The 13,779-nt window shown below is 52.7% G+C and overlaps 1 long non-coding RNA gene across 1 annotated transcript; it reads left to right on the top strand.

Annotated features, from left to right (window-relative positions):
* The first annotated feature begins 1,653 nt into the window (after positions 1 to 1,653).
* On the top strand, positions 1,654 to 4,251 carry LOC144158192 (uncharacterized). The gene is made up of 2 exons (XR_013319981.1): positions 1,654 to 1,765; positions 3,945 to 4,251. It is a non-coding gene; the product is annotated as an uncharacterized LOC144158192 (long non-coding RNA).
* Positions 4,252 to 13,779: the final 9,528 nt, after the last annotated feature.

Raw genomic sequence — 13,779 nt, 5'->3', positions numbered from 1 at the left:
TTTCCTAATAAAGTTACATCTATCTATCTATTTTTACAATACTGCAGGCCTTGGGCGGCCCAAGCAAAAGTGGTTTGTTTTTCACTGAGGTAAACCAGTTGAGGTAAACCAGTTGTAAACAAGAAAAAGAAAGAAGAGGAAGGAAAAAAAGAAATTAAAAATTGAAAGCAAGAAGGATTAAGCAATCAACAATCGAAGAAAACACAAGAGAGCAAGAACAGGCGTATCAGTCCATATTTCATATATAGTGCTATTAAATGCAGAGCATTTCTTTAACTCACGATGTCACCCGGCGTTCTCGGCGTCCGCAACAGCCGTTCCAGGTGCGCCCTCTCCCCTACTCCTCCTCTCCCGCATCACGCTACCCTCCTCGCTCTCAACAACAGGTCCGCACCCCTCCCCCTACACTATATAAAAAAATCATACTTACCGGCGCCTGGTTTCGATCCCACGACCCTGCGGGCGGAACGCAAGGTACATGGTGCTCTACCCACTGCGCCACAAAGCCGACACAGAATGGAAGGCTACGAACGCGCCTTATATCCTTGACTCATTCAAACTACGTCAAGAAGCTGCTGATACAACGCATTCACTACCACCGACTCCCCAAACACTATACGTTAACGCAATACACCCCCCCCCCCCCATGCGACGCATTTACTCGAGTCCCCCTCGCGGGGAGATGGGCCCTTTTTACTTCTATGTTTACGTGTACTTTTGTAACTTCGATTGTTTATCCAACCATTCTTGCTGCCATAAAATGAATATGCATTACATTTAAGCGAAAATAGCTTGGTCTGCAAGCTTACAAGCCTAACATGCGTTTGCTTTCGCCGGCCTCAGCCAATCGCGCGGCTGTGCATATGACGTCATAGGTTCCAGTGCGGGATATAATCGAGCTAGTGAGTCACATGGTCATTCCCTTTTTTTCCTAATTATGTAGCTTATTTGAACTAAGTTTACACTAAAGATTGTGTCAGTGTGATTATAACGAGGCAATCTTTTCAATGAACCGAACTTGTGATTTGCCTGCAAAACTAAATATCATCAGCTAAGGCGGACTTCTAACCTGTTTCAGCAAACTAGACCCCCTGTATTCAACTATTCTTCATACTACGAGGTTGAGGTTAGCCCTGTGAGGCTGCAGTTGTAACTCGTTTGGAGGTGACTAGTACCATCGCCTGGCGATGCTAGTACACTGTAAGCACTGTAACGAAACTCCTGCACAGATGCGGCGAAATGGCAATGCCTAGATCTCGACGTCATGCGAGCGTACCTTGAGATAAGGAATCAAACGTCGCATGCGTTTGCAAAGAAAGGCGTAAAAATTGTATAACCCTGGGTTTTCCGAATACTAGTTAATTTCTTCTGAATACTGCTAAATTTTTTCTCACGCGGTAAGTATAATTTGACAAGGTAACCGTTGGCTTGGCGCCTGAATTTAATGCCTACATCTTTGCCTACATTTTTGTGGCGGTGCCGCTCGCAGCGCCAGTAATAGAAGCAATACAATTTTCTTCAATGTTTTTCTCACAATTTTTAGGTGTAATACGTTTAATTTACATTTTAAAGCAATAACTTTATATTGTATTTTAGGATTATAATTGTTATAAGTGAATATACTATAGACCTGTTGGCAGCGCCACAAAACACAAAAATAAAGTGGTGCTGTCGAGTCCTGGCTGCGCTCGTGGGCGCTTCCCATCGTTCATAGCGTCTCTTTGCCCAGGCCGTCTTGTACGAGCAAGTTGCTGCTTTTCGACTGGTGAGTCAATCCTTTCAAATCTGCCTCGTTTTGTACTGTTAATGTTAACTGAGAACAGCTCTCGCAAAATATTCCAACGGATAAGTGACAAATCGCGAATATTTATTTATACGAGCGAATAAAACATCATATCTGCCTTCCTTTATATCTACCTTGTCACTTCAGCCTCTCGGATGTAGTAATCGTAACAGGTCGTGTTTGACTTTTCACGGTTTTGGCGAGCACAAATGTTATCAGGGCTTGTCTTGCGAAGGTGTTAATTTTGCTTCAGTTGATCAGTGATTTAAAGTAAATTGTGGCTGTTGTCTCAATCTTTGGCGCCGGTTAGGCGTGGTGGGTGAACTGTTAGGGCCGCTGAAATAGGTCTTGAGTCCTTCACGAATCTTTATTAGATGTTTATGAGGTGCGGGGCTTCGAATGTAAAACGCGTTTAATTCGCATATCTAGCGTGAGCGCGGTATCTTCGTGGACGTGCTAGGACTTTTCCTTTGTTGCGTTGGGCTGACGAGCTTCTAGAAAGGTCCATGCTGGAAGAATGGCTCAAAATGGGCAGAAACATGTCTGTACCAGGTGGTTTTTGAGTTGCTGTTGATTCCGAAGTCTGGTTGATATCGCTTAGTTCCTAAACACTGCTTCCTAATCGAGAAAACGTATCGTCTAATCATATTCGTGGGCCCATTTCCCTGTAGCTTCGGCGGGCCGCACTGATAGGTTAGGGCGAATGCTTGTTTTTCCGATTATTTCTCGATGCTTCGTCTGATTTGCCATTTCACTTTACTCGGGCACACAAGAAAAAAATGGATTCGCTTGTGCCCCGAACACGTGTTCCAACCGAACCGGTTTTGCGTCCACCCCCTATTGGTACAGGACGTATGGGGTCTTTTTCGTGTATAGCGTTTTGTTTGCATTGTCCCGAATAGGAGGCATAGAAAACGCTTTGATGCGTCGAATGCGATCAGTTGCCACTTATCTGCATTGCTGTGTTGATAAGGGGGCTGGCGTCCAGTAAGCGTTGCCAACCCCGACACGTCCGCTTCACAACTCGCAGCAAAGGCCGTCGGGTGTTTTCGAACCGGCCAAGCTGTTTCCACTGGCTATCCAGCGGCACTGTTAAAGAATTACTGATGATCGAACGCAACTCGTGATGGCTGCGTCTCGACGAAAGCCCAACCAATCAAAAACAGTAAAGAATTGGTTAACAATGTCGCAGTTTGACGACGTACGAGACCCGAGTCCCCCGTAGTTGCTAAAGAAAAGCTGGGGAGAAATGGGGTTCGTAGCAGCATCAAACCAGCATTTAGTTTGCCCAATCTCTACACTCAGTCATGAGCAGAGGACCACGTGGGATATGTTACCATTAAAATTGGCACCAATGCAGCATGGAGTAAAAGCATTGGGGCTTTTCGATAGTCTTCCGACGCTTTGAAACTGTCTATGCTTTCATATAGTCTGGAGTATATCGGGAACAATTCTTGCATTTTGTGTGCTATGAGTGCGTGCCAACGTGGGCGAAAGCACACAGTACAGTTAGGATGCACAGGTGAGCAGGTGTACAGTTAACGAAGGGCCACACTAGTAATGGTTCGCTGTCCCTTGAATGATCCTGATGTGGAATCTTTGCTTTTGCTCCCGACAGAACATTCCCAAGGCGTTTGCCTTCTGCCTGCACATGTTGACTAAGTTAAGGGGCCCGATTGTTCGACTTATACCCGTGCCACACGTACGCGAAAAATGACACTTAGTGTTCAGGGCCTTAAGATGACATTACTTTGGTGGGCCATGCAACTTGAAAATGTGAAGGCTTTAAATGTGTTAGACAAGATTGTAATAACGACCAAAAAGAGCAATGCGCTCATATTTTAGTTTTTAACGTAGAGAAAAACGTCGTGCAAGGGTTATAAAAAATTGCCTTATTTCGAAGTTCAGCTATGTTTCCGCGTCAATGCTCTGGTGCTCAGTTTCGTTGGTTTCGTTTGGTGCTCATCGCGTTCGTGCAGGCGAATGAGTTGTGTGGAACTCCTCAAACTTAAATAAAATGACAGAGCAAGTGGCGTTAGATTTTTGCGTGTGGCACGGGTATTGACGACGGATCCTCCTTTCTTTCCTTTGGGTGTGTTCTTGTGGCCACGTCTGTCAACGGTTGCACTCCAAGTGGCCATGTGTGTGCTGTTCTTTGCAGAGTTCGGGAGCAGCATGCGGGCCAAGTGGCGCAAGAAGCGGATGCGAAGGTTGAAGCGGAAGCGCAGGAAGATGAGGGAGAGGTCCAAGTAGCCTGTCGCCTCCCGGATGTACTACTGACCGCTCGGGGACTTCCGGTGGCCACCACGGAGGGGAGCTCCCCGGAGTGCTGCCGCCGGACTGACCCGGCCCCTGCTGCCCCATGACGGACCACCCGCTGCGTTCCTGATCTTGCGCGGGGCCTGCCCCCTGTTGTACATTTGAAGAACGTCATTCTCTTCATTGACACTAAAAGGTTCATCCCACTGCTGGCGTCTCTTTCTCTCATTGTGGCCATTGGAGTTACCTCTCCTCTGGCCATGTAGTCGATCCTTTGATGCATAGTGGAAGGTGCTGCTCGTTGCTCAGCATACTGCGCAACAGATGCCATCCTTGATGATTGTTGCAGGGGGTCTTTTGGCATCCTGTACTGTCCACCTTACGAAGGGAGACTTTGTGAGCTAGGTTAGGAGTTCAGTTGTAGGCACATTTTTAGTGTTCAGTACTGAACTGCTCCTGTCGGTACTTAATTGAAAACAGTAGTTCATGGTCATCCTAGGAACACGGAGAGGCTGTTGGAAAAGTCCTAGTGTGCTACGGGGAATGTCAAGATTGTGCATAATTTCATTGGGCACTACACTTTGTGCACCTCATTGCATGTTGCTTGCTTCAGTTGAGTTGGCCAGGAGGACCACTGCTGCCAGATTTGTCTTCTCGTGAATGAGCTTTACCTCTTACATGCTTCAGTATTTGTATGGGGTAACCCTAAAATTGTCTCCGTTTCGGAGTTCCTGCACTGCTTGGCTCCTTGCCCATAAGGTGTACCTCTTAAGAATGGGCCTAGCATTTCTCATTCTGAAACTAGGGCCAATGATTTGCCAGGTGTCTCAAAAGAATAAGGCCAGGGAATATCCTGACCTTGCTAACTAAATTATTTGATAAACTGCTGAGGTGAGTGAAGCAAGGTAGCAGGGAGTGAGGCATTGGTCTTCAATTCAAGTAGAGTGAGTAAGGCAGGGGTAAAAGCTGTGCATATTGTGCAGTTTAGATGCCAATTTGTTTTCCTGCGCCAAGCTGCTACAAAATTGTAAAAATTGTGCCAAACTGCTCCAAAACGGTGAGAGCCAAGGATTTTAGTGCTCCTCACAGTTTCAGTGGGGATAATGCTTACTGACTGCATAATTATCCTGTACCCCCAGGGTGATGCTGCAGGGTTCGCACAGGTCCTTGAAAACCCTTGAATTTAGAAGTGTCAATTTCAAGGCCTGGAAAGTCCTGGGATTTTTAATGGGCCTTGAAAACCCTTGATTTTTCCCGAGAGAATCAATGGCCCTGTTTCACAAGAATTTAAATTGTTTGTCATGCATTTTAGGTGTTACCAAATGTTAAGAAACATTGGAACAATCAAGTTTCAGTGTATTGCGTGAAATTACAAGTTTGGTGGATTTTCATTATTACGAGGCAACATTGGGAGCAGGCACTTGTCAATCCAATCCATATCACGATACAATCCAGTGAAAGCCAGCTTCTGTTCTCTATCTTGCATCTAGTCTTTGGACGCTTGCTAATTGCATGTTAGCTGTGCCTCATACACTCCATCTACATTTGCTTTTGTGGCCCCCTCAACTTCTGCTCGACAGCCAACGATATGTTTGCCGATGAATAAATAATTAAAGCTGCCATCAACCTCACAGTGAACGAGCAAGCCACCCATGGCAAGTTGCGGCTGTAATCTCAATCTTACCTGACTGCTGCCACCTTCCTGGAAGCCTGTTAGGTTTGTCTCTCAGTTTCACCATAAAAATTGAAAGGCAATAAAGGTGGGCCTTTTGGATGCCATCCTGGTTTGCGAGACCCCAGGCAAAACTAAGAACAGGGCTCCCAGATGCGACATTTCGTTTCCTGCTACGTGCAAGCCAAGCACTGAACTCTTGTGCACACCATGCATTCTGCTTGGAACACTGGTTCTAGTAGTACTTTTTTGGGCAGCTGCTAAAATAACCCCGGTGTTCGGCCCCAGTAGACTAGGGGTACAATCTCGGGTGTTGGAGCGAAAGGCCTGGCTTTGTGTCCCATTCGTCAAATTTTTTTTGAAGATGCGTGAACTTGTTTTACTGAAAATGTAATCTCGGCCCAGTTCTGGGCATTGCTTTTATAAATAAGGATGGTTCAGTATCCATTAGGTTGGTTTGGGAGCAGGGCGCAGCATATTAACACGTGTAATTAACGTTGGGCATAGCACCGGAAGTACCATATTTGTGCGATTCCAACGCGCACCTCTTTTATTAAAAGTAACCTTCAAATTTGTGCGTGCGTTACAATTGTGCTGAATGCCAAAACTGGCTTCAAAGCGGACAGCAGCATTTATATGTACACAAACATCTCCAGAAATACGACTCAATCCAATTAGGGGTGCGTTAGAATCATTGAGAGGCAGTATCAGGCTTGTACGTATCTGGGATTGGAAAATTGCTCTGCAGGCAGAGCGGCTATCAAGGTTTGCCTCTAGCCAAGTGCCCCATAGACTGGTTGGTCGACTGAGAAGGTCTGACGAGATCTCCGGACAGTGTGTGAAACCAGGCTTCCATTTTGTCAAAACGGTTACTTAAAATCTCGATAAAACTACATGCATTGATTATGAAGGAGGAGCACAATAGTGTACCTTTTTCTCGCATATTTAGATCATTTGTAGATGCATTTACTTAGTGCACGAAAAATTTGTAATTTGGGTCTTTGAGGGTCAGATTATCGATTGGACACACTTTCAGCGAAGTTGGATGCAGTTTTAGCTGCCACACTTCCCTCAACTTTCTTTAGGAACGGATGGGGGGGTGACTAATTCGTGTGAGGGCCATGGTAATTAGGAGGCTCTTGGTAAAAAAATGAGGGCTGCGAGGCCACTCGGGGGGGGTCACAAACTATGAATGGAGAAGCACATGCTGCCAACAGTGCTAACTCGTTCTGCTGCCTCTGTGGCGGGGGGACGGTGCTTTCTGGCTGCTTGCAGGGCTTCCCGGAAAGAAAAAAATCTCGTGCACAAGTTTCTTTATTAGCGTGCTTTTTATGGACGGCACTTCAAGGCGGGCTGCTGGAGTTTGGTGGTCAGAGCTGAGAGATTGGTTTCTGTGGGTGCTGAACTTGTGTTAGAGAAGAAGTCTCTGAGTAGCCCCCCACGAGGGCGAGAGAGGAGCCCAAGTAGATGCGGGCTGTGCCTTACCAGAGCTTCACCTGTACTACATGTACATGTAAATAAAGCGCACATTTTGGAGTGGACCAGCATCATCCACACACCGTCGAACACAAGCCAGTCATATTTCCATCTCCACCTTCAAGCCATCGATCGATCCGAGATGTTACATCTCTTGAATCTTAACAGCGAGGTTTGTGTCATTTAAGTAGGGTTGTTCGTTTTCCGGTTTTATATTTTTTCAAAATCGGGGGGTAAAAAAATTGGGTGCTTTTTCAAACTGATATTCGGGGAGAAATTGGGCGTTTTTGTGAAACCATTCCAAAATTCAGTTTTTTTCGGGTTAAATCGAAGGGTGTACTAAGCTTATTTTAATACACTCAGTTCATTTTGGAGGGTATCGCGAGCTGGCTTGCAAGAGCTTTAAAGGAGCCATGAAGAGGGGGGGGGGGAACAACATCTTTATTTGCCGGCTAAAAGGTCACGGTGGCTCTCCCTCGCTAGGAGGGGGGTGCCGGCCGTGACTGCTGGCGTGTGATCGCCGCCAGCGCAAACTGCGCGGCGGCTTTCTGTGCGTTTTTGTCTGTCTCGCGCACCGCACGCGCGAGATGGGGCGGTAGTATGTTTGTTTCCTCTTCCGCGTCGTTGCACTCCCACATCATGTGGGTCATGGTCGCCCTCGCGGCCCCGCACACCGCGCACTGGTCCGTAATGAATCGTTCGGGCGTGACATGCACGGCCCACACCGGGGTCCACGTCGCTCCCACTTGGAGTTGTCGGAGGAGCGCCGCCTCCTGCCGGGTGAGGTCCGGGTGCGGCGCAGGGTAGCGTTTACGTTGCTCCCTGTGCCATTCCAGGACCCCTCCATACGTTGTAATCGGTGCGGGCTCCTGTTCTTCCAACCCCGCGTCTTCTGTGTTGTTGTCGTTGTCTCTGGCGGCGTTGTTTTCCTTGGCCGCACGAGGTGACGCGGCGCGCGGGCCGACGGGGCGTCCGGTTAGCGCCCTCGCCGCCCTGTCTGCGTCCTCGTTGCGGTTGCGAACGGGTCCCACGCTGCCCATGTGGGCCGGGAACCATCGTAAGGTTATCGGCGTCCGTGAGTCCAGGGCTCCGCACACCCTCACTGCGTTCGCACACACTTGGTTCCTTGCGAAATTGGCGATAGCCTCCCTTGAGTCACTTAGCACCGTCGTGCATCCTCTGGCGGTTGCCGCCAGCGCTATGGCCGTTTCCTCCGCCTCCGTGGCCGTCTCGACACGCACGCTGCACGCCGCGACGACTCTGCCGGTGGTTGCTTGCACGACCGCCGCCGTGTAGGCACGTCGGTGGTTGTCGGGGTATCGGGCCACGTCGACATACAATGCGCCGGCGTCGTCGTCGTACGTCTCTGCCAGGGTGCGAGCCCTGGCCAGGCGACGCTCATAGTTCTCTGTTGGATCCATGTGCCGTGGGATCGGTGCGACGCGGATGCTGTCGCGGGCCTCGCGCGTCAGCGGCAGCCGTCTCTTGCTCTCCCGCAGCCTCGTTTCGTGTCCTACCGCGACAAGAATGGCCCTGCCCGTGCGCGTGGTTTCCAGTCTGGCTATCTGCGCCGTTGCTTGCGCCTCTATAATCTCGCTCAGCGTATTGTGCAAGCCTAAGTCAAGCATGTTCTGTGTGTTTGTGTGGGTGTATAAGCCCAGCGCAGCTTTGTATGCCCGGCGTATGAGAGCGTCGAGCTTATTGCGTTCGGCCGTGGTCCAGTTGTGAAAGGCGGCCACGTACGCCAGGTGGCTTATGACGAACGACTGGACCAGCCTGAGCGTGCTGCGTTCCTTCATGCCGGCGTGCCTGTTGGCAATCTTCTTGACGAGGCCGAGTGCTCGGCTTGCTTTGATTTGCAGTTGCTTGACGGTGTGAGCGTTGCGTCGGTGTTCGTGGATGTGTAGTCCGAGGACTCTGATGGTCTCTACCTCGGGTATGGCTGAGCCGTCGCCCGTGCGCACTTGGATTTTTGCCGCCTTCCCGTTCCTGGGGCTTCGCGGGGCCTTCAGGATTAGTAGCTCCGACTTGGCGGGGGAGCATTGCAGCCCCGTTCCCTCGAGCTGGTCTTCGACCGCTTTCACCGCGCACTGGAGCGAGTCTTCGATCTCTCCGTCGCTGCCGCCCGGCACCCAGATGGTGATGTCGTCGGCGTAGATTGTGTGGTTGACGTTGGGAGCGGTGCCAAGGCGTTCCGCAACCCCGATCATCACCAGGTTGAATAGCGTCGGAGAGATCACCGCTCCTTGCGGCGTGCCCACGCTGCCCAACGTTTTCGTTGGTAGTTCTAAGTCTCCGGCCACGATGGTCGTTGTGCGTGCCGTGAGGAAGTCTCTGATGTAGGCAAACGTCCTCCTTCCCATGTTGAGGCGGGACACCTGCCGTAGTATGGCGTCGTGGCGAACGTTGTCGAAGGCGCCTTTTAGGTCCAGGCCCAGGACGGCGGCGTTGTCTACGGATCTCTTATTATCAATAATATCGTGCTTCAGAAGCAGCATGGCGTCTTGCGTGCTGAGGCCCACACGGAAGCCGAGCATCGTGTTGGGATAGTGCTCGCCGTCCTCGAGATACCTTTGCCATCGGTTAAGTAGTACATGCTCCAGCACCTTGCCCACGCACGACGTGAGCGAGATGGGACGCAGGTTCTCGATGTCTGGGGGCTTGCCCGGCTTGGGTATTAGCACCGTGCGAGCCTCCTTCCACTTGGGGGGTAGGGTGCCGCTCCGCCAGCACGCGTTGTAGAACGTCGTGAGCGCGGTGATGGCCTCGTCGCTCAGGTTTCGTAGTTCCTTGTTGGACACGCCGTCCGGGCCGGCCGCCGACTTGCCGTTGAGCTTTTGCAGGACCGCACGCACCTCCCACTCTTCGATGTCGGCGTCGAGCGCCTCGTTGGGCTCGCCCTCGTAGTCCGGTAGCGGAGTCGGCGGCGTGGCCGGCAGGTACTTAGCGTCCAGTCTGCGCCGCACCTCGTCGTCCCCTAGCTCCCTGCGAGCCTTGAGGAGGGTGCGCGCCAGGACGTGCTGCTGCTCCCCTTTGGTCTTACTCTCGTCGAGGAGGTGGCGCAGCAGCTTCCAAGTCCTACTCTTGTGTAACTGTCCGTCGGCCTCTTGGCATACGGCGTGCCAACGTTGGCGGTTGAGCGCTGCGCAGTGCTTTTCGATTTCCTTGTTAAGGAGTGCCACGCGCTTGCGAAGCGTTCGGTTGCGTTTCTGAGTTCGCCATCGGCGTTTCAACGAGTCGCGCGCCTCGATGAGGTGCGCGAGCCGGCTGTCTACCTCGTTGACTTCGTCCTCGGCTTCGAGCTCGGTGGTGGCCCTCTTTGCTTCCCGGCGGATCGCCTCCGTCCACCTCTCTATGTCGTCTATGACGCTGGGTGCGTTCGCGAGGTTGGTCCGGAATGCGTTCCAGTCTGTGTGCTTGTGTGTGCGTTTGGGACTCGCCCTGCCTTTTAACGGAACGGTTAGCTCGAGGAGACAGTGGTCGCTGCCGAGCGTCTCGGTGGTGTTTCTCCACTTCACCTTCGCGTTGTTACTGAAGGCGAGGTCCGGGTTGGTGTCCCGGTGCACCGACGTCGGGGCGTGTCTGGTCGGGATGGAAACGTCGTTGACGAGGTGGTAGCCGGCCGCTTGCGTTTCCGTCAGCAGACTCTTTCCTTTTGCCGTGTCGTGGCCGTAGCCCCATTCCGTGTGCGGCGCGTTAAAGTCGCCGCAGAGCAGCGTCGTGTGGTCTTCGGCGAGCCGCTTGAGCTTCCCCACGATTGTTCCGTATCGTTGTTGCACGTACCGGGGTTTCGCGTATGCGTTGGTGACGTAGACGTGCTCCTTCTTGCTGCCGCGGCCGACCACCAGCTCCACGGTTAGGTGCTCGACGTTCGCGGTGTGCGCGAGCGTATGCTCCAGGCTCGTTATGCCTTTCTTGACGAACGTGCAGACCCCGCCGCTCACTCGGGCTCCGCGTTCCGGGCCCTTGGGGTGTGCTAGGGCGTAGGTGCGGTACCCCGGCAGTGTCGGGGCGTGTTCGCTGTGAGTCTCTTGCAGCAGGATCACGTCCGGTCGGCGTTCCGTTTGCGTTACGTATTGCGCGAGCGTCGCCTTCCTCCCTCGCAGGCCGTTGATGTTCCACTGCCATACGAGGAGGTCGTGTTGTTTCGGCTGCGTCGTCGTCGTCGTCATTACGGGGACGGTCTGGGTGACGGTGTTGTTGAGCGCGATCGCGACGTGAGCTTCTTGCACAGGGCCGCTAACATGTTCTCTATCTTGTCGGACCGGGCTTTGAAGCTCGACAGCATCTCCGCCTGGGCTGCTTCCACGGCCGATAGCCGGGTGTTAAGCGTCTCAAACTGTCTATTTGTGGCGTCTTGGTAGCTTTGGAGCTCTTCCCTTGTTACGTACTGTTGCCGCGCGTCGTCTCGCGCCTTCGACTTGAGCGCGCGCCTCCTCTTGACGGGCTCGTTCTCGGCTTCCATGTCGTCGTGCATTGCCTCGACGTTTGCGCCTTCGGATGCGGAAGGGTCGTCGTCTTGTGCGTCCTCGACCGGTTCGAGTGGTATCCTCACGGGCGATGGGGCGGCCGTCGGTGGCGTCGTCCTCCCCGGCGAGGATGTCGGGGTGCTCGTCTCCGGCGACGATGACGGTTGCCATTTCTCGAACACTTTCTCGAGCTTGCGGCACAGCTCCGCGATGGTATCCTCTTGGCGTTCCATTTGGGCCCTTAGTATTGCGTTTTCGCGCCTTACACTTTGTAGCTCTCTTTCTAGCGCGGAATCGCGTCCGAGGCCGTTGTTGCCATCGCGGGTCGGCTTGCCCATTGTTCCCGCTCCTGATGTCATCGCCGCCCACGTCACTTCGGTTGGCGGGTGCAGTTGCACTCTCCTATTGTCCAGTGTTCCGCTCGCTCGCGTTGACGCGGTCATTGGCGTAGCTGCTGACGTAGTTGCCTTAAGGTTGCCGCCCCTCTGGCCCCGCGATGTCGCGAAGGGGGCGTTCCCGCTTTGCAGCTGTGGAAAGTTCTCCGCCGTTTTGCGCGGGGGCGCTGCTTCTTTCTGTCGTTGCGCGCGCTCCCCGCGACGCTGCGCCACCACGTGGGGTAGCTTGAAACGGTTCGTGCAGCCCGTGGCGCCCGTTGCGTGAGCCCCGCCGCAGAGTTTGCAACGGGGTCTGCACGTGGCCTCGTGGTTCGGCTCTGGCTCGCGCTTCCCACACGCCAGGCATACCCTGGTCTTCGGGTTGGGGCATACGTCCGCGCGGTGTCCTAGCTTGCCGCAGCAACGGCAGAACTCGTGGTGTTGGCGATATAGGCTACATTTGACTATCATAGCACCGTACTTGACGGAGTTGGGCACCTTGCTGCCATCGAAGGCCACTATCACTGTGGAGGTGTTACCTATCCTGTGCGCCTCGAGCGCTAGTGGGTTGGCCGCGTTGACTATGTTGGCTTGTAAGTCCTGATACGATTCGGACGTATCTATCCCTCTGATAATGCCCTTTACGGTGCCGTCGGGGGCCGATACGTACGCGAACGTTTCGTATTCGGCGTTGCCTATCTGGAGTTGCTTTATCTGTACGTACCTCTTAGCTCTGTCGTCGCTGGGTGTACTGACTATAATGACGTTCTGTGTGGCGTTTGTGCAAATGGTGTCCTGACTCGACTCTTGCATGGTAGTCCCCGCGGCCTTAAAGATGGCCAACATTAGGCGCTTGGCCTCCGTGCGAGCTACGTTGAGTCCGCCTCTCGGGCGGAGGATAATTTTGGTTTCGCCGCGCGGTAGCTGCACGGGTAGGCGCGCTGCCTTGCTCAGTCGCGTGGTAACTTTCCTAGCGAAGCTAGAACTACTCTGATGCTGCTTTGAGGCTGCGGGAGAGGCAGAAGCCGGCTCACCCACTTTCGGTGCTGTGCGTCGGCGTAGTCTCCTTCCCGCGACGATCCAGCCCTCGTCTCCGTCGTCGTCATCGCCCTCCTCGGTGTGGCGCGGTGGCAAACTTTCGTTGGGGGCCGACATTTCGGCGTCGTAGATTTCCTCGTCGTCGGGGGCTGGCGCCGGTGATCGAGGGACGGTCACATTCTGGGTCGGTGGCGGCGAAGCCGTGGTCAATGGGGGCAGCGTGGTGATGACTGGTGTTGTAGACGCAGAAGGCTGAAGCGACGCCGGCTGCAAGTCCAGCACAGGGGGCCGCAGTAGCGCCGGCGGCGCCGACATGATAGCTGCGAGGCCTAAGGCAGCAGTGGCGGTGATGGGGCTAAACAGCCCCGCGGATCAACGAAACTTGGGAAATCGGGTATTAAAATGAAGCGGGGCGCTTAGCAAGCAGCGGGGTATCACTAAAAGAAGGTGGGTGGTAGCGAACACGCTTTAAAAGCCGTTGAAGAAGGAGCCGATACGTAACCATACAGGCAGGCTCTTCTTCGTCGTCTCAGGAGCCATGAAGAGAAAACACAAGTTTGGTTCATTCAAAAGATTGTCTCGTTAGAATCATACTGACACCACTTTTAACGTAAACTTCGCTCAAATAAGCTACATAATTAGGAAAAACGGGAATGGTCATGCGACCCACCAGCTCATTTCCTGCAACAGAACCTATGATGTCACATG

The sequence above is a fragment of the Haemaphysalis longicornis genome, unplaced genomic scaffold (assembly GCF_048455015.1).
Source record: "Haemaphysalis longicornis isolate Haplotype H1 unplaced genomic scaffold, Haemaphysalis longicornis Haplotype H1 scaffold_10, whole genome shotgun sequence".
NCBI classification, from domain to species: domain Eukaryota; kingdom Metazoa; phylum Arthropoda; class Arachnida; order Ixodida; family Ixodidae; genus Haemaphysalis; species Haemaphysalis longicornis.
The sequence above is the reverse complement of the archived record's forward strand: the minus strand, read 5'-3'. Positions and strand labels throughout refer to the sequence as shown.